Here is a 22,835-nt window from a genome sequence, read left to right as displayed (position 1 = left end):
AGTATATCCCAGTTCTTCAGACTTTTGGTTCAGTGTTTTATCATCCTCAGTCACTTGCTTTCCCAAAGCAGAAAGAACAGGGGGAGAAGTAATTAAATACAATTTTTTCCTCCTCTGCAGGAAACCAATATGACAATAGTAATTTGTTAACTTCTGGAAATAAGGGAGCAATTAAGGGAAAAATAAATCTTTGAGGATTTTCCTAAATCTTTCATTCTTTTTACAGCAGCCTATTACCAAGTGCCGGTGTGTGTATACTGGCTTCATTTGGAAGGTTGTGTTACCCATATTTGACACATAATAACTTTGGTGATTAATTGATTGACTAAACAACATTGTCTAAAAGAGGAATAAGGAATAAAAATTAACAGTTGAGCAGATTCCAAGACAGTGTGATTGATGTTCTTTGCAGAAACTTAGAGAAGCCAATAGTCCACGTTCATAGAAATGTGAAAAACGAATAAAATAAATAAAAATATAAGAAAAGGCTTATGTTTGCTATAGTCAGGCTTTGACTCAGTTACCTAGGTGTGTATGTTGTGCATCTGCCTTACTGATGATTTCACATCCCTTGTACAAATTCTTGTAGTCGGCTCTGGGGTTCTGGTAATAAAACCTAAACTTGTTTCCCTCTGCTTGAAAACTGATCCTCTATCTGTCTAGTGTTCTCTAGTATCAATTATGACTTGTTTTTGCTATACACTTTTGCTTTCCATTCATGATTAGAATGTTATATCATATTAAAGATATTTTAAAAAACTGAAAGAAACAAATATCAGAAATGTTTGGAAATAAGCAAGCATAATTACATCCCAGTCTATAAAACAGATGGATAATGTTTGAGAAAGTAAATTGTATAATATTTGGATCTTTATATGTGGTGGAATTTAATGGTGAATAAGCATTCTATTATAACTGCAAACTTTTTATTAAAATGATATTTTACATTAATACATAGGTATGGAAATGATAGTAGCTATAAATGTTGCTATTTCTTGGCATTTTCTCTATTTACGAGTATGCTTTATATATTTGTATAAACAGAAGACATTTAGACTCTTTTATTATTAACTCTATATTATTACAAGACCATTATTTTGGGCAATACTTTATATATAGAGAATCCCACTGAAACGTCAGCTAATTTCCTCATCTCCCTCAATTATACTTTAAAAAATGTATTAAAACATTGAAATATTTACAATTCACATTTCACATGCAAAAGTTTATCTTATTTCCTTTAAACCAAGTGTACTCAAAGTGTAGATTGAAGACTCCTTGGGTTCCTTGATATTCTTTTAAGGGGTATTCAAAGGCAAAATAATTCCAAAATATTAATAAGATGATATTTTTCTTTTCTCACTACCATTCTTTCAAGAGTGACAATTTCCTGAGGATTCATAGTGTGTAATGATTTGGTATAATAAAATATTTCAACATATGAAATATCTGTGATTAATATTTTCCAAATGACTTATATATGATGTTATAAAAATCATTCAAGTTAAGAGATCCAGTCAAATTACAAGATTGATGGGTACATTTTAAGAAAACAATACAAAAAGTTTTTGTATGTAGTTTCATACATACTCATTGCAACTACCTTTAAGAAAACACCATTTGATGACTTTTGGTATAGTATCTAAGAATAATATTCTCTGTTATCCAAAAGGCTACTAAATATTCCTTTTGTTTTCAACTATAAATCTGTGGAAGGCTGAATTTATTTCATAGACCTCAAAAAAAAAGGAACAGACTGAATGCAGAAGCATATATGAGAATCTAGTTGTCTTCCCTGAAGTTAGATTTTCCCCACTATTGTTTTGAAAATATCATTTTTTCATTAAAGTATGTTATCTATATTAATAACAGGTTTAGTATTATCATTAAATTAATAGTTATAAAAGTTTGTGATTTAAATTTTTCATCTAGTTAATATAGATATGTATAGCCCTCATAAACAAAAGTTCTTTGGGTTCTTCAATAACTTTTAAGAATGTAAATGTCCTGAGACTAATAAGGTTGAGAACTGTCCCCTTAAAAAGAAAGTGGTCATGCAAATTAAGGGATTTCAGATGTGTATATCAGTATTCTAATGTGGTTATTTCCCTTGTGTTTAAAAAACACAATTGTTTACATCCAAAAATTTTTGAATTATTACTTTCTGTTAGGCATTTGTACAGGTTTCTTTCAAAAAGAATCTTCAAAAACATACCTATATCTTTTATTTGCTTGTATTGTCAGAATTCAGATTTACAAACTACTGAGCAACCTTCAAATTTTAAGCTACCTAAAAAGTATACTTTTTCATCTCATCCATGTAGATAATTATCTCTACTCTTTATACTACTTGCCTTCTGTAAGCCTTGCTTTATGCAGGCTTCTTTAACCACTCAACAATCAAAAATTAAAGGAAACAATTTCAAGTGGTCAGACTATTGCCTTTTTGCATAGCAACATCTGCCTGATTTTCCCTTGGATACTGCACAAGGCTATTAAAAGCATTTTTTTTTTCCTAGTAGCTTTACAGCATCTGTAAATCATACAGTTGTTAACTTTTTACCACTCAACTCTTCTCCATAAATTTTAGGATCTATTGGCAAAAAGAAGAATCAGAGGTAATAAGTTCTTTATGGTAACATTTGACCAGATGCCTTGGGATTCATAATATTTGATATTTAGTGCTTTGTGACAGCAAGTTAAGCTAAAATTTAAAATAATCAGCTAGATCATCCATTCTAGAGAATAATGACTTTAGAATTTTTTGTGAATTTGATCACATGGGCTATGTATTTCAATAACCGCTCCTGTGTAATTTCATATCAGCTAAGGGAGACTATATAAATTGTTACCAAGTACAATTACTCAAATTTAAAATGACACTAAAAAGTTGATGATTGTCTCCACAATGAGTACAGAATAGAAGAACAAATCCTGCGAAGACAAATGAAACTTAGAAAGAAATATTATAGAAATAAAGCTAAATTAACTTGCTAAAGAACTACTAAGGGTATGGGAAAGAGACAAAGGATATAAATAAAGAGGTTGAAGAAAAGTAGTTTAACATGATTTTAGAGGTAAGAAAGAGGTGAAGGTGAAAAATTCATAAAAACTAGCAAGTCAAATTTAATAGTCAAATGCCAGCAAACTCCTTCAGGTAACATTTTACTTGTGAATTGGTCAACATCAATCTTTGTTACTGTTTGCTTGTTTTACCTACAGAAGAAAGAAGAATATAAATTGACAAAATATTAACTATTTTTAGCATTTGGGTCCTAATAGCTTTTAGTACCTTAGGATCCATTATTCTGGCCCAACATTTTTGAGTTGAGAAGGGAATTTGATACATTTCTGTACATGTATTTAACTGAGTTCAAAATAAATATTACTCTTTCCATATGTGTTATGCCACATTCTGGTTACTTGGAACACTTGTTTAAATTAGCTCTATTTTTTAGAAAGTCAAACAACAAAGTTTGGTAATGTGAACAGAAAAGTAAAAGAGGCAAGGGATGGTTATAGTTAGGTAAATTATTCCTTCCTCTATAATTTCATAGTGCTGCACTCTCCAACAAAATGGCTACCAGTCACATGTGGCTACTGAGCTCTTGAAATGTGGTTGTAAGAATTTGAAAGTCATAGCATGTAAAAATAATGTAAAATATCTCAGTGATAGTGTTTATAATAATTACATGTTGAAATGATAATATTTTGGATATTCGAGTTATATACATCTGTTCTTAAAATGTATTTCACCTATTTATTTTACCTTTTTTTTAAAAAGGGACCCAATAGAAATTTTAAAATTACGTATATATCTCATAATAGATTTCTATTGGGCAGTGCTGTTGTAGTGCTTTATGCATATCCTTTGCAAATATTCATCTTATTGTAAGATGAAAAAGTGTATGTGTTTCTTCTAATACCTCAGAAAGCAATGAGTTTTTTGGAGTCATTGATTGCAGCTTATTTATTATTCCCAAAGCACAGCCATATGCCTGGCACAAAACGGACACTCAATAAATGCTCTTGAAGTGGTTTTTCATTAGCTTCTCTTTTAAGGTATCAAAATAAATATAAATACCCATCAAAGCAATTAGTTAATTTACATCAAAATTATTTCTAAAACATCTTTAAATTGATATCTTTAAACAAATAAAACTCAGAATTTTAAAGTTAATTGCAGACTTCCATTAAATAGTTGTTTTATGTTAAATGTCTCTACTTTTGCTAGATTGTACATATTAACTCCCATTGCCACTCTAATGTATTCCATTGGTTTGAAATTATAAAAACAATTTGGCCTAGATTTGGAGCCATCATTCACCCAGAGAAGAAGAATGCATTGCAGGACTCTGAAATGTAGAGTAGATTGATTTTAGAGGACAGTTTGCACTAAAATAGAAAGGCATAGGAAACAGTAAATATATTTGGATTTCTGTATTGTGAGTTTATGCAAGGAAAGTAAAATTATGATTCATATAGAATATTGTAAATATCTCATAATTCTGACAAATAAATAGATTTTACAAAAAGATTTTTATTATAAACCCTGAAGCCAACTATCTCATCTATGGACAATAAGTGAAGATATGTTTCATTTCCTAGGTAAGTTAGTCTCATTATAATTTTCATAATAGAAAAAATCACTAGATAGATAAATAATCTGAGGAAAAACATTTATTCAAGGTTCAGGCTTATACATTAATATATTAAAGACTTTAAATTGTTCATCTATCATATTAAATCATGTTATCAAAATATGCATTGTAATATCCTTCAATTTAAAACAAAATGGCCCATAAGGAAGTCTACTTTTAGCTTCCATGTATTTCTTATTGTAAATTAAATGACTTTTTATTTATGGCATATTAAAAAATGTCAAACCCGTCTAAACTTCCAAAGCCCAAAGAAATACAGCCTTTACAATTTGGCAGACAATATAATTTTTCCTGAATTAAAATACATTCAGGAATATAGCTTGCTCTTTTAAAATAGTTTTGTATTATGGAATCAAAGTAACTCCTAAATTTGTCTTCATAATTTCACTATTCATCACTGCAGAATTAAGGTGAAATCAATAACGTGGTGACAGCAAGCAGCACGGGAAATCAGAGAGAAAAGCAAACTAGAGGTGAGACCTTCATCATTTGTATGATTGACAGCGTTTTGCAAAATAGCTAATCATCCTGAGAAGACTCTATTTCGTGAAAACGTGTCTTTAGATTGAGAGCTGTCAGGATCAATGAATGTGATTTTAAATTTATAGTCAACCTAATTCCATGTGCAATTTATTTAGAATTATTTCCTTCTAAGATACTCAGTGTCCCTCACTTAATGGCATTACTAAGTTATAATGAATGGCTCTGGATTGATATATATTTTTGCTGCTAATCAACAAGACAGTGGTTGTATTCAACTAATAAATTAGCTATTAAACTTTCTAAGTATTTACTTATTAGGGATAATTAATATGGTTCTAATTTATTCATCTATTTTTATAAAAATTAGCATCATTATGAAATTTAAGACATTCATCTGTGTACGTTCAATACTTAGAAAATAGGATATGCTTGATAAATCTTTGTAGATTTAATGGATGACAAATCTCAAAATATTACTAGCATCTTTAATCAAATACTTACACAGTGATTTATTTTTCACTTGTCATTTAATTTGCAACTGGCCCTGGAATATGATAATTAATATTTATCTCTGCTTCCTCAATATTTGGCAAGGTCCTTTTTAAATATTTCTTTTTAGTACATATTACTGTGGGACTCTCCCTGAAATACAAAATCATGTTATACGTGAATGCTTTCCAACTAGCAGTGTTTTCTCATCTTCTACTCAAATACATCTTTCCACAACTCTGTTATTACTGATCCAGGCTCTTTGACAAACTATCATACTCAACACAATCAGGTTTATAATCTATAATTATATATATGATCTTTAATGTGTCATTAAAACCTGTTGCTAAATTTTTTCTAACTTGTCATTTTCTAATTAAAGTTTCATAAGGGAATACTTGTAGAGTTCAAAGGAAAGGACTTACAACTTCTCAAATTAGGTATTAAGCTACAAAGCAAGCCATATAATTCAAATGAATTAGATATTGCTAAAAATCTTCTACTATTACTGCTAGGTTATATTTCCAGGCACATGAAGTGGCAGGGCAAATTTGTAACACTTGCCTATACATTATCTACCTGGTTTTATGGTGTATGTAGAATAAATACTGCCATGGGCAAGCATTGCTTGAATTAGCATAAATGGTTTAGTTAATACAGGTTTTGATTCTGTTTTGATCTGTTTGCACTTCAATTGAGCCAAAAGAGCTAGATAGGAATTTTTCTACAAGTTAAAATTTGAAGCAGAAAGCAATTAAACATAGAATAGATTCATTTTAAAATGACATTGTGCATGTGTGTATTGGTTTCCTAGGACTGCCATAACAAAGTACGGAAAACTGGGTGGCTTAGAACCAGAGAAATGTATTGTCTCACAGTTCTGGAGGCTAGAAATCCAAGATCAAGGTGTCAGCAGGGTTGGTTCCTTCTGAAGGCTGTAACAGAGAATCAGTTCCATGCCTCTTTCTTAGATTTTGGTGATTTGCTGGTGGTTTTGATATTCTTTGGCTCGTAGGTGATGCATCATCCTGATTTCAGCCTTCACTTTCACAGAGCATTATTCCTGTGATGTGTCTAGGTCTAAATTAACTTTTTTAATAAAGACTCCAGTTATATGGTTTAGGGAGCCACCCTACTGCAGTATGACTTCGTCTTAATAACTAATTACATCTTCTATAACTTATTTCAAATAAGGTGACTTTCTGAGGTACTGATGGTAAGAGGGACACTATTCAACCCATAACAATATGAAAGTAAGAACATATCTGAATTTTCTCTGTTATTAAATCAAATTTATAAAGAGAAAGAGAAGAAAAGCAAACTAAAACAAAAAATTTTGCTTTTATGTATGACTTGAATTCAATGTTTTAGCATGCTAACAATCCTTCAACTACTGTAAATGTATTTTTCAAAGTGCACCCTTCATTGAAGAAAATCAAAATAAAATATTTGATATTTGGATAATAGATTTTTTCTTCTGACAATGAGATAGCCAATTTGCTTCTTTATACAAACAAGATACACTTCTTAGAGCTTAACAAGTGCCAAAAGGACTTAATAGCATTTTTGGAGGATTGAAGAGAGAGAAAACTATGCTAATATTGGTCTCAACTAGCTGCTAACTGGAGTGCTTGAGCTAATCCATATAAAAGATACAGTGATAAATTTTCTTTCAATGGATGCATTTTTGAATCATTTTACTTACAGGGTTACAGATATGGATACTAAAGTTGATCTTATAACTTCTCTTGCTGTTTTTTAGTAACATTGACACCTGGTCTCCCTTTTTGACTACTGCCTTATAAGCATCAAGGTATGTATTATCTATGTGAAAAGCCTACACATATTTTGATAATCACAGCCCCTAAAACTGTGCTGGAGATACCGTATTCATGATTAAAGATAAAGGGATTTGAGTTTTCAATTATGGATTTTCTATGTTAATAATGTTCCTCAGGTAATTATTCACATGATTAATATGAATAAATCAATCAACTTTAAAACTGACAAAAAATATTGTTCAGAGAATCCCAAAACATAAACTGGCCACTCCTTTGTGACTTCAATAGGGTTATAATAGGTGAAGGCATCTTTATTAAAATAAGCATGTCTTGTGACTTTTTATCTCTTTCAATCTAATTCATCTTATTTCATCATTTGTATATAATAATGACATTCTTTTTTATAATAAAGAGTCTGATTCCATTTTTTTTATGTTTGACTGTCATCAGTTTAGAAGCCTAATCCCTATATTTGGTATGGGCTAGAAGTTCAAATCATGTGTGTCTCTCATCCCTATACTATCCCCTGACTACCACTAAAAAAAAAAAAAGTCATTCTTTCCTACTCCTCTCAAGCTAATTTTGAACTCAGTTGAAATTCCTGCCATTCTTGCCTGAGAAAACTTCAAGTATGAGCAGTAAACATTTCCTCTTGTATGTGTGTATGTGGCATAGTTACTATGATATCTGAACCAAATCTTACCCTCTTGTGTGTGTATATGGCATCATTAGTATGAGATATGAGCTGAATCGTGAGTGAGGATACATCTAATTCTGCAATTTATCCTGATTCATTGAATTATTAGACATCTATGAGTGAATAACTATGCCTTTTTATGTTGAACTAAATTTTGATGCTCTAAACAATAACAATTATCAGCATATGGCCCTGAATTAATAGAATAAAGTATAAGGAAGTGGGAAACTGTTCCCAGTGATCCAAATTTTCTTTGCATACTATCTCTGGAAAATTAATTATTTTAAGCTAGCCAAAAATGTTTAATTCAATTCTATGCATGGAAGAAGTAAACATGTTTCTTTTAGAATATAATTCTATGTAAATTAGTTGTAGGTCTGGTGGTGGAGCTGCTGTCTCTTACAGTTTTCAATAGTTTGTGCAGTTATTTTCACCTACACATTCAGTGATGCCATGCTGGTAGCTTGTTATCAGCTGTGGTGGGAGTATTTGCACTGTCAAAATTGGAACTTCTACAAAGTAGAGGCTTTTTTTTGAAAGCACAGTTGGATTTTAAAAATGAAAAAATGATTTGATATTTGTCTCAACAATAATGTGTGTCTATTAGTTGCTAACTGGAGGGCTTTTAGCTATTTTTAAATCTACTAAATTACAATTTGCTCACAAATCCAAGAAAGAGAGGTAGTGACAAATTTTTTTTCAATGGATGCATTTGTTAATGCTAATATTAAGGTCCATTGGTGTGCAAGCAGAAAACAAAAGTAGACTGAGGACACATTAGAACCAAATGTTATCTTCCTAACATCAAATTGGCTTGAATTTATTAGCTAGAGAACAGTTTCCTTCAAATGTGTCTTTCACAATAAAAACGATGGATAATGTTTTATATAAGTGGCTCTTACTTATGGCTATATATTAAAATACTCTAAAGAGATATTTACCAGTCTGTGAGTACCATCTTAGAAAAAAAAAGGAAAAAGAAAAATAATCTCTGGAAGCAGAATCCCAAGAGATCTTAATTAGAAACAAATTCCAAAAAAACACATTTTTTTTTTCCTACAGGCAACATTACTGCCTTTTATTTCTTACAACTCAAACATAACCTTCTGAGTATCCTTCATTAGGAAAATCTTACCCTGATAAGAAAGGACAGCAACACCTGTGGAAGTTACTAAAGATATCGAAATCCAAAGAAATCATTTCTGGCTAGTAAGTGAGTAACAGATGCTGTAGCCAGATTGCCAGATCATTCTCACATTCGTGTAAATGAGAAACTACTAAACACCAGGCATTATTTTGCAAAATATGACATCACCTGATTAATCTTATGTATGTTAATTAATAGAGCAAGTAATAGCACTCCATAAAGTATTTATAGGAGAGCTGTAGAAGACATCCCTTAAAATGATTAGTATCCTGAGAGAAAAATGTTTATACCTAGGAAGGAAAAGTAACAGAAAAATTCCTGGAGGCTTTCAGTGAATATGAAGAAGTGAATAAACAGATACTTTTTGATCAAATTAAAGGTCTGTGTTTTTGCAATTCTGTTTTGGAACTTTATCAAATAAGAATATATACTAAAACTTAATGAAGAATCAAATATCCTGAATAACAGTTGCACATGGCTATTTATAATTTGCAAATTTATTATTTATCTTAAAGTGGTAAAAGAAAAATCCATAGAACACCTACTATATGACTCAAGGACTAGGACTACCTAAGATACATGACATATATTAATGGTACAAAGTAATTTCTTAAATACCTCATATTAGGAAACAGTCTCAGAAGGGTTAATGCAGCTGCTCATGTGACTCAGCTAGTAAGTGGCATACCCCTATTTAAATTTAAAGCTATCTGATTGCAAAGTGTATCTCTTTTCCTCTAAACTTTAGTACCTGGTGTAACTTGCATCACAGTCCTTTCTGCTTTTTTTTTTTTTCATAATTAGGAGTAGCTACACTCAGTGTCCTCATTAGTTCAAACATGAGGCAGAATTTGTATTCATTTATTTATTCAACAAATATTTTCCAAGTGACTTCTATGTACTATGATAGATGCTATGGATTCAAAGGTGAATAATATAAAATAGTTGTTCTTGTTGAAGCAGGAGACTAGTTAGTTATTGAAGCTATTGTTTTAATATTTTTAGACTTCCTAACGTCAAATGTAATTAAGGAAGAATATAAATCCAGACAGATTTGATGAAGTAGTTTTATCTTCTGGCTGCCCCTGAAGCTAGTGGGTAGTTGTGGTAGGGTAGGAGGTCATGGCTAGACTCATGTAGTCTTTGACAGATTGGTGTCAGGGTGGGAAGAGTTATTTGGCTGAACAATTCTTGCATATCAGGCTCTCTACAGTTCTTCTGGCAGGGCAAAACATCCTTCATAACCCTTCTTCACAACACCTATGACAGGAAGAACATAAACTAGACATCATCCTCATCAGTTTATATTCTTCCTGTCATTACTAGACTCATGATTGATCACGAGGCTTCAGGAAAACAGAATAAACCACCATTTGGAACTTTGTTTTTTTTTTAATAATTTCAGCACATTAAGATTACCAATTCGTACATATCTCTTTCTTTGTCAGTCATGGACCAAATCAACTCCTGTCAAAGTAGATTTTCAAAAAGTGTAAACATGATCTTGATATACATGTAGAATACACACAAGTGAAATATTAATAAAAGATCAGTAGTGACAGAAACAGTAAGATTATAAAGATGCTTTCTTTACCTCTCAGGAACTGGATATTTATAGGAATTTAAAAATTTATGTGAGAATAAGATTACTAGATTAGGTGCAGAACTAGATAATATTGTGGAAGGCAACAAAATCGTAACCTGTGGGATCAACTTTTCTACTAGGCAGAGATCTACATGTTAACATTTAACTTCACAGTGTCTGGGAAATAATCCATTAGAAGAAAGCAAAGTGAAAGTAAACATATTGTCCAAGAGAATTAAATAATCCTGGAGTAGAACTATTGAAATATGCTCCAGGGTGACAATCAAAGAATATTGTATTCTTTTTTTGCTGTATTTCCAAAATTTGGGTAATTTTTCTCAGTTCTTCACATCAAATTAATATCTATTTCTACTATATTCAGAAATATACCTAAATATAAACTGCCATCTTTAAAAAGTGTTGATGCTAAAATTTATTAGACCATACATTACCTATCATTTACATTGTGCCCAAAAAACTAAAATGTAATGCAGCCAAATATTTGGAATCTCAGCATTGTTTTTTGATATTGTTTGCATTATTTTTGTCTTCCTACACAGATAAACTGTAAACAACTGAGCTCATGTGCATTTTATAGAGATACAGGATATACACTAAAAATAGCTATATCACATTTCAATTGATTCTATTTTTCACCAATATTTCCTAAGGTTTCTAAGATGCTTAATGGGCATATTTATTTCATATCCAAGCATATGTCAAGAAACAAATTAAGAACTTTAAAACACCAAATATGAAACTATGTGTGCCATTAATCTTCTAATACTGTTTTATTTCTATATCACATAAATGATATTTTGCATAGTTTCCTTTTAAATGCTTACTACTAAATTTGCTGAAAAGCACACATTATGCCTCAGAACTTGTCAGTACCAGGATCCTACTGAATAGTTTTAATCTACTTAATTTGCCCTGCTCCAGCCCAAAGGATTCTTTCAATACATATTTGAAAGTGTTTCTATCTTTAAATTTGGAGGACCTTGAATTTCTTTGCTGAATAATTATATATTAAAAAATGCAAATGTCAGCACCATTTGTATATCTACTTTTCTCGCCATTTTTCTTAACCAGTGAGAATCTTCTTGAGCTCACGAATGGTAGAAACACACAAGCATTTGGAAAAAGCACTTCTCATTCACTTTCTTCCTCTTTTGCCTGGAGAGATTATGGTGAAGAAATCTGACATTGGCAATACCAGATATTTATATTTTCACTGCTTTCTATTTTTAAATATCCAGGTTTGAATCTCTAACTTTGAGGCCAAAGTCAACTTATCTAACACAAAATATGTCAGCTTCTCTCCATTTTTTAAAATTTACTGAAATTGTAGTTTCTTTCAACACAATTTCAACTTCTATCTCCATGTATCCCTTACTCTTGAATAAAAATTAAGTCTCTCTTTACAGTCATGAGCCTTTGTTGACATTATCCTTCCTCATTGTCATAAGCTGATGATCACTCTAAAGTTACAGCTATGTTATTTTTTATAAAAAATGAATTTTTTTTTCTGTCCTGTCCTTACCTAGGAGCTGCTGACTATCCTTATCATCTAAACCCAAATTCTCAGATGTTTTTCTTTTAATGGTACAGAATTTGCACCATTTTTTAGGTTAGGTTTAAGATCATTTTTGGAAAAATAAATAGTATTATTAACAGAGAGTAGAAATTGAATTATTAAAACAAATAACTTTATTGGTCTCAATGCAGACAGACCAGAAGGTAAAACTAGCAAAGAGAAGGATAGTGAAATATCTCAAGAAGTCTTAGATGGTAATAGATATACCTAATATGCTTCCGCATATAAGAAGAATATAGGTTTTCTGAATAATTTTATGGTTAACCAAATTGTGTGCCATTATTTTTGCTCTTGCTTAAATTATTTTCTACCTGGCTACATACCAATACTTAACATCTACTATTAATAATCACTATGTGTTTTTATTATTCTTGGCATCACTTCTTATCCTGTAATAAAATGATATGTAAAAATAAACTTTCAGAGATTCTACACCTGTAACATCACTGACCTCCAGCAGATGTGAAGATACCGCACACTTGTGTTTTATTTTCCTGTTTGTTCTATCTTTAAGAGATATGGTTCTCACTTTAAATACAAGTTAAAGCTATGTGGGTTTTAAGAAAACCAGAGACCTCAAGGCATCATAATTATCAAATCACAGTTGAATGAAGTATTAACACTGGAATTCAATATTAGAAAACATTACATAAAATCATGGTCTGAGAAATGCTTATCTGGGATCTGATAATACCCTCCTATCAAGAGCTGCACAGTTCAAAGCCCTATCATATCATTCTATAGGATCACATATGTCACTGTTTTTACCTTGTACGCTAGGATTCAACTCTATAGTTAAAAGCCTCTAAGTTAAGTCACAATACTTTTATCAGTTTTATTTGAATACTTAGTGATAGAACTATTGTCCTTATCAAAGAAGTATTTATTATATATGTACAGATTTACTGGAATCACACCCTTCCCTTCCAGGATAAAGACATTTTCATAGATAAAAATGCTCACATTAGGAATAGGAAAGCTCTTCCTTCCCTCCTTCCTCTTTCATTTAAAATGGACACTATTGTTTCCATTTTTATTTATTTGATATCTCATTTCCTTTAAAATCTAACTCATAATAAATATTAACCAAGTGATTCTGAAGTAATAGTCAATTTTTATTCCTTTCACCCACAGTAACCCTAATTGGAAATCTGAGATGCATCAGTTTCTTCTGCATCAAAATGGGATTTATTACGGTATCTATATCAATATCATCCTTATTATCGTCATTGTAATAATCATTATCCTCCTCCTGATCATCATGCCTAGAACATCCACTATGTAATTGTCTTAAGTTCATTGTAATGCTCTCATATTTTAGTCCAAAATATACTTCATGTTGGTAAAATTTTTCAAAATTATACATAAACCATCTTCAGGCAGTATCTCAAAAGGAAATAAAATGCTTTTGTAAGATTCCTCCAAATAAATTGAAACGTTCTCTTGTAGTTCATACAACTTCAAGCACTATATGCAAATAGGTATTCAATAATGTTTTTGACATTGGTCATTAAATACAATTTTATTTTCAAAGCTCATTTTCAATTGTGTCACTTTTCAGAAAGAATTTGATCTTTTAAAGACTAAATGAAGACATTTAGAGTTTTCGCATTACACATCTTAATTTTTAAATACTTTGTTACAAATGTATTTTAACATGTATAATTTTCAAATAATAACTTCAGTAATTTGGGATGATTTTTTTTCATATGTTGCATAATGAAAGCAAACCTATTTAGTACCAATTCTGACTCAGGTACTGCTGTATATTCCTTACAGAAATTAACTTTTTAAATCTTAACAATTCTTTGAGTTTAGGTTCTGTCATTATTCTCATTTTGTAAAACAGGAAACTGAGACTTCGAGAGGTTAAATATTAATACACAGGACAGGCTTTCCTGGAACAACTTAAACCACAAATTTATTTCAAGACCAAAATGACATATGAAATTTGAACTGAATTATCTTATTATTGCAACTCATGAATCAGAAAAATCATGCTTAATAATTTATGTAGAAGTCTAAGGATTAAGCTCCAAATTTTCAGACCAACAGAATTCTGTATTATACTTAAAATTCTAAATATGACATCTATAGAATTGCCACTATGGTTAATATAAAGCTTGCATTCAGTTTTTTCTGTGATAACATGTAATGTCCAACTGCCTATATTAGACCCAAACCCATTAATGAAATGAAATTTGCCTTATTTATTAATTTTTTTGTATGCCTCATCTAGGATTTTGTACAGGAGCTTGCACAGGGTGGGTATCTGATAAATATTTGTTAACTGATGAACAGTGAAAGGTTTATTACCATAAGTTATTACAACTTGCAAAAAAAAAGTTGTAATAGACAATTTTCCAAGTAAAGGCTAAGAATAATAGATATTCATTACTTTGTTTTTGAAAGTAATCTGAATGCAGCATATAATTTACACTAATAAGCCTCGAATCATTCTTTGTGGAAACCCCTGCTGTTCTAATCAAGAAAGCCAGCATTAAGAAGAAAAAAAATCAAAGATGTAGGTATATTGACTCTGGTGTAAACTATATCCCTGATGATTTCTTCTGTCATTTAATTTAATTGTATCCAGTAGTCTTATGATCATATTACAAGTTCCTTTAATGAAGACAGTAAAGTAATCTACATCTTATTATTTTTCCAAAAAATAAGAATGAAAAACAGTTTAAGGAAAACTAAGTAATCACTGAAATATCTGATCAAGTTATTATATTGTTTTTTATTTAACATCCTTCTAATCATTATATATATTTTATATATTTACTGTCCTTTAAATTTTCATGTAATTTACGTTTTTCTTCATAAAAATGTTTATTATACTAGGAAAATTACCAGCCATAGTTTTACTTTTAACCAATGTTGTTTACACTTTCTGAAACAACAGAAACTATCAAAAGATTTTTCAGTAATGCAAGGCTAAAATTAGATGCTCTAAAACAGCAAATTGACATTATTCATTTTTTATTTGTGCATTCATTCATTTACCAAATTTTTCTTTTTGCTAGATGTTCAGTAAGGATTTAAGATGGTTCAAAGCTAGTGCCAGGGTCTAGGATCTTATTACAGCCACTTCCCTCAAAAGTTAGAGCTTAAGAACGTGATTTCTCCAAACCACAGAGGGAGAAAAGTTTCCATTGTAGGATTGCAAATATCAAAATACAGATTAATTTATATGAACTATGCTACAATAAATGAGTCAGAAGAAAACAATATATAAAGTTGAGATGAAACAACACAACAGATCAAAAGTTGTGTTTAGAGAACTACAATTTTTTTAAAAGCATTGTCTTCAAAGAAATGCCTATTCAATTTCTCTAAACATGATTTATTAGTTAATAATCGCAAGAGTTGGTCAACATAAGTACGCTGTCATTTTTTCTCTTTACGTTTCAAATTTATTCAGCACAGCCTCTTAAGAATTCTAGATAGTACTCAAAAGAGGATGGCACAACGAATTTTAAATATTTTGATAACTACAAAGATTGAAATGCCAAAAGCAAAATGAAAAATAAAATAGTAGGAAAAATAAGGAGAGAAAAAACTAAAAATGAAGAATGCAATGGTCAAATTAGGAATATAATAATATTTAAACCATTTAAACCACCAATCATCAACAGTTTTACAGCAGCTCAAAGTGTGTCTAATTATCTTATTTTTTCTCAACATACATTTAATTTTAATTCATATTAATTTAACCCAGAAATCATCTAGCTTGGGAGGAAGTCATGGAGAAGGGAGAAGAGGATAGTGGGCCAAGGAATCATATGAACTGTTAAAGAAGACTATAGTGCCAGAAGTAGCATGGAGCCAAAAGTTTCATTCTGTCTAAATTTGGGTCACTCAAAGTCAAGACAGTTGGTTCATGTAAAAAGAGAACAGGGAGGTGGATACGAATTCCTACTAATGAAGAAAAATAATGAAGATGCCCAGTTTTAAGATCTAATTTCACCTATTGGGAGAGGTAAAATAAATATAATGGAGATTTTTATTTTGAATCTTTAAACAATATATTTTGCTAGGATTATGTGTAAGACTTTTATCTATATCTCTCATCCTCTCATTTTACCATATCATATCCTCTTCTGTCTAATGTTTCATATTTTATCATACTGGAAGGAAATGAAATTGATGTAAAGGGACATACATAAAGTTTACAGAAAGTTTTTAAATACAATTAATAAAATAAATGCCTGAAAAGAGAGTATCAATAATATTGTCTCTTCAGGCAAAGTTTCCACAGAAGATACTGAATGACTATTTTTAATTCTGAGTAGAAACATAGCAGATATGACATATCACTTACTTCAGCAACTAAAATGATAAATACACAAAATGTTTTATTAAGATTATATTTAGAAACAAAACTCATTTTGATATGGAAGAAAAATGTGCATGGAAGAAAAAAGTGTACAATTTATCTTACAAAATAAGGACCATTATTTTTTCACAATCTGATATTTCTGACTGCTAATGGTAATATTTTTTTCTGATATGAGTTAGTGAAAGAATACATTGTACTACTTATGGAGATACCATTTCTCATTGTCAGAATTTGATGAAGAATTACAAATTTATGTAAATAAAATGGAAGATGGACTTAGCTGCTATTTTTAAAGAATATGTATCTACCCAGATTATTAACTTTATTGTAAATTATAAACTATCATGAAGGGTATCATTTATCTTTTTATTATCTGTCTTAAAGAGAAGAGTTTCCAGGATGCGAATGTAAATTCAAAAAAACTTTAAATATATATGATATAAAACTAGAAGCTTTATTTACAAATATAGCACAAGTGTAAAAAAACGATCTGAACATGTTATCTGCCTCAACTTCCCTGTGGTTTAGGATATCAGAGTGCTTCCTCAGACTGGGCATCATGTAGATGGTGCAGGAGAGACATAGTCTTATCTGTTTGTGTATTCAATCATTCGTCTATTTTTATTGATAGCATTAATTGAACAGTACCGGGAACTAAGATACCGTTCTGGTCCTCTGAGATTCAGATGGCCAGATGGAATTAGAAGGACAAGGAATGCATTGAGAGCATTGAGAGAATCAAGGAAAGATGAAGGAGAAAGGAAATAAAAGGTAGAGAGAACTTTCAATCTGTGATACAGGTCTCATACCTGTGAAAGAACCAGAAAAAAAAAGGAAAATTGAATAGGAAAAGAATCAGAATGTAGAATAGTTCTGGGGGAAAAAAAATCCCAGAAAGGCTGATAGGGAGCTTCAGAACTAAGAATATCCATTAGAGGAATCTTGTTCAGGCAGCAATAGCCTGGCTCTCATACCCGCTGTGATCATGCACTGGCAAGGAGCAGCCCCAGGGATTTGGCAGGGAGGTTTGCTGCAGTGGATCCCAAAGTTACAGCAGCTGAAAGTTTTCTATTAACTACACAGCAGGTTCTTTCTTGAAGGCATATCAGAGAGGAGTCCCTCCATGCTTATCATAGATGCTAACCAAAAAGTTTCAACCCACTAGTTCACAGTGTAGTGAGGAGATCCTAGAAATAATTATATTATAAACATATATGAATTATGGTAAAATACTGTGGGGATCCATGAAATGGATGCCTCATCCAGATTAAAAAGAGGTAATAATTCAGAAAAGTCTTACTTTCTCTGAGTTGGGAAGGATGGGACAGACCTGTCCAGATTAGCAAAGGATAGGGAAACCTATCCTTTGGCAGACAGCACCAATAATATATCTAAAGACTGTAGCATGTAGAAAAGCAAGGCAAGTTCTAGGAATCACACAGTTTCCAATTCTTTATTGCAGAAGGAAAAACAAAAACAAAAACATTGTGCTATATTAAACATGGCTACAGATATATTGTTTCTCCTTCTACTGAGAGGGGAAACCTAATTCTCCTCTCTTTGAAGAGGGATCGGCCTTATTGATTTCTTTGACCAATAGAATGCAGCTGATGCAACGTTATGGGATTTTTGAGGCTAGGCTATCAACATCATTACAAATTCATCCAGCTCTCTTAAAATGAGGGAAGCCAACCATCTTGTGTGTGCAAGAGGTCCTGCTACCTTGCTGTAGCCATGCAGGAAGGAAGCCCAAGCTAACTATGTGGGAGGCAAGAAAGAGACACAGAGACCAAGACAGAAAAAGAGAGAGACCTGACTATTTCTAGCTACTCCAGCCATCCCAGGTTACTTGCCAGACATGTGAGGTGGGAAGTCAACTAGTCATTCCAGGGCCAGGATCACATGAAAAAGGATGAGAAAATCAGATGAAAGCCAGATGGAGAAATATCATACCAGCTATCTCCAGCTGTTTGAGGCACCTTAGCTGAGACTCTGGTCATCACGGAGCAGAAACAAACCTCCCATATTCCTGACACACACAAATGTGAGCCTATTAAAACAGTGGGGTTTTTTTTATGTCATAAAGTTTTGGAGTACTTTGTTACACAGCAATAGACAACTGAAGCAGACAAGATGGCAAGAAGAAAATGTCTCAAAGGTCACCTAAGGCTACATTGCTAATGCTTTGTTTCAAACCCAAAGAGTTTTGAGTTCCATATAGAAAGCAAGGGAGAGGTATTAAAGGATAAACTAAAGTATATAAATTTGAAAGTCCACTCTCTATATAATCCACCCATAATCAATTAGAAAGAAGTGAATTTGAAAGGGAGACTACTCAGGAGCCAGTTCTTGTTTTCATGTCTACTCTATGAACGGCAGTAAGTTTGGTGCCAGATGGAAAACAGAAATCAATTTTAAAAGCCTCTGCTTTCAAAAAGCGTACACTCTGACAGGAGTGCACAGCAAGTCTTTCGCAATGGTACTTCCTGCACAGCAAAGAAAGTCTTTGATTAAGTGGAATTTGTCGAGTAAAGATTGAAGAATATGTAGAATAAGGTGACAGCTGAATTTAGGGTAGCATTAAAAAGAGAAGGAAGATTTGATTAAAAGAGAGAAAATGGCTGGGCATGGTGGCACATGCCTGTAGTTCCATCTCCTTTGAGGTTAAGGCAGGAGGATCGCTTGAGCCCAGGAGTTTGAGACCAGCCTGGGCAACATAGGGAGATCATAGCTTTGAAACACAAAATTAATAATAATAATAATAAAAGAGATGAAATGGTTTTAAAAAAGAAGAATAAATTTTAGAATACTTATTCAAAAATTACTTTCAGTATTTTTAACCTATTTAACACATTGATTAGAAATGAAATGGTACCAGAGAAGCTAAAATATAAAATAAAAAACATATTATCTTAAAATAACATTGGATAACACACATTTCTGTCACATTGTTTTAATTTTAAAAATGAACATAGCTACCATTCAGTTTGCTGAAGAAGAATTGACATATTTGATGGGGGCAGAGAAGGTTTTTGTCCCAGCACACATTTGAATTATTTATAGTCCTGTTTTTCTGTGCTTAAATTACCAAAATATATTCTCTAGTAATATTGGTAAGAAACTGAAGTTCAATATGTTCTCATGTAGAAGGCAAATTAAGTTACTTTTTATATGTCTTTATATATAAGAACATTATTATAGAAAACAAAATATTGTAATTTTGCCTACATGAAAATCAATACAAAATTTCAGCTTCAAGATTATGTGGATGCATCGACTGAACATCACAGTATATTTTCTTTTTAACCACTGTAGTTCAGGCTCTGTGTTGGACTTATTACAGGGGAGAATTGTAGGTAGGAAGTTGAAGTTGGACACCACAAACAACAAAGGGAAAGAGAATGAAAGTGTGATAGAGGTGGGGTCTACAAAGTAGAAGCTCTTTTTCTTTCTTGTATGTATTTTTCTTTGCCTTTTAATTTAGGACAATTGTTTGTCTTTGGCTGGTACACTGACGTGGTGATGTTTCCTTATTACCTAAAATTGTCATAAAAAGAGAACACGTTTCCTACTTTAAATCTCTAATATTATTTAAGGGAAGGGACTTAGGTGCAAAATAGTCACCTCTATCATTATTAATGCTGTCAGTGAGGGAAAGACATGAAAAAAGGTCAGCTGTTGTGTTCTCTGTCATTGTCAATTGGTGTTGTAGGTAGAGGAGAAGAGAACAGAGAGTAGATAATAGAGAAATTCTATGTATCACTATGTATACATTTCTGGGAGTGTTTATGTGTGTGTGTGTGTGTGTGTGTGCACATGTGCATTTTAGTGGGCTCTGTATTTTTTTTCTCTCAAAGTCTCAATGAATTTGTATTTTTTCCTGTCTTCTCCGAGGTCTGGCCCATTATATCACTTGATATAAATTCCTATCTACTTTATTTTTCTTGTTTTGTATCACAATGTTTTTCTTAATCTCAATGTCTAGTATAATGTCTGATACATATGAGAGGGTGCGGAGGAAAAAATATTGCATATATAAATGTATGTCTTCTTATCTAATGTATTATTTCAATCATAGTTTCGTATTTCTGTCTTTGATTAATCTGATTTTAGTGTAAAAATGACAGATGGTGCAACTGACTCTACTATCTCTCATTTAAGGAGATGTTAGTGATACGTTAATAAAAGCTAGAATTCTTTTCTCTTCATAAAATCAATCACCATTATGACTTGTCCCTGGGGACAATAAAAAGATTTATGGTTTCATTGAAAATGGCTATACTGCGTGGGAGTATGAGTCAGAGTATGGGCTCGATGTTCTCTTGGAACATGGCCTCAGGACTGCAAACGTGCCTTTGAGCACACAGGTCTCTGACTAACAGCTTGAAACACTGGATGCAAGTATTGATTGGGTCACCAAGTGTCTAAATTTGAACATGTTAATTTTAAACACATCTATTTTTTCACAGTTTTAAAGACAAAAAATCTTTGGCCCTATTGTTTGAAATGGATAGTGTAAGAAATCTTAAAGTAGTTGTTTCACTAGATCTGTTCTCAATAAAGATAGATTATACATCCACTGTATATTCCAAGAAACAAACAAGAACAAACACACTTAAAAGAAAAAACATGCTATCCATAACACCCTAGAAATATTTACCATCTCTAAAACCTTTTCTTTTGCTTCATATGTTTCAAGAATAAGTGCCCCTCCTAAAATACATAACTTGATGTTCAATTTTGTAAATATAATAAAAAAGACATGATCTTTCTTCTAATATTTGAGATAAATGGTTTGTGACGTATTCTGCATTCTATAGAGGAGTATGTTAAAATATAATATTTTGTCACGTTTTGAGGGAAGGACAATCTTGGCACAAATCTTATTTCTGAAACAAAGAAACACAAAGCACACACCTATCTAATATTTGAAACAAAACAGTATATAATCCACAACTTACTATTAATATGTAAGAACATTACATATTACACTAATATTAGTGTCATTATAATGTAAAATGTCAAAATTCCTCTTTTTGTCTTTTAAGGTCATTATGAAAATAGAAGCTAGGTGTAGCAAGTAGTGGTTTTAACCACAAGATCTTTAGTTCATAAGAATGAATCACGTTGCTAAATTCAATTCAGGTGGTAATTCCGTAGTCAGTCAATTACTGTTGACAACAGCAAGTTTCTGGTTACCTAATCTAGCTTACAGTTACATGCATTCTATGTGAAGAGTTTACGAAAAGTTCTAGATAATCTATTACAATATTTTGTAATAGCAAAAAGTATAAATAATCTTTCATTCTAGCAAGAAGAGATTTATTTATTCTATAAATAATTTTACAATTTGAGGAAAAACTATATAGCCTTTAAAATCAGCTTGTAAAAAAAGTATTTAGTGATATGTTCCCCATCAAATTGGCAATATTGAGATGTGAGGAAAGCAGATTACAAAACAAATTAACCTCAATTTATAGAAATAATAAAAGGATATATGAATAGAAAAAAGACTGAAAGAGTAGACATTATCAAAGTAACTATGGTAATTTCTGAGAGCTACTATTATGGTTTACTTAATTATTATTTTTAATTTTCAATGTTTTCAAATTTTCTGTAATGAGTATATATATATTGTGAAATCAAAAAGGAATAGTGCTATTTTTAAAAGCAAAAAATAGGCCGGGCGCGGTGGCTCACGCCTGTAATCCTAGCACTCTGGGAGGCCGAGGTGGGCGGATCGTTTGAGCTCAGGAGTTCGAGACCAGCCTGAGCAAGAGCGAGACCCCACCTCTACTAAAAATAGAAAGAAATTATATGGACAGCTAAAAATATATATAGAAAAAATTAGCCGGGCATGGTGGCGCATGCCTGTAGTCCCAGCTACTCGGGAGGCTGAGACAGGAGGATCACTTGAGCTCAGGAGTTTGAGGTTGCTGTGAGCTAGGCTGACGCCACGGCACTCACTCTAGCCCGGGCAACAGAGTGAGACTCTGTCTCAAAAAAAAAAAAAAAAAAAAAAAAAAAAAAAATAAAAGCAAAAAATAGAA

The sequence above is a fragment of the Eulemur rufifrons genome, chromosome 28, assembly GCF_041146395.1.
Source record: "Eulemur rufifrons isolate Redbay chromosome 28, OSU_ERuf_1, whole genome shotgun sequence".
Taxonomy (NCBI): Eukaryota; Metazoa; Chordata; class Mammalia; order Primates; family Lemuridae; genus Eulemur; species Eulemur rufifrons.
Note: the sequence above shows the minus strand (reverse complement) of the source record.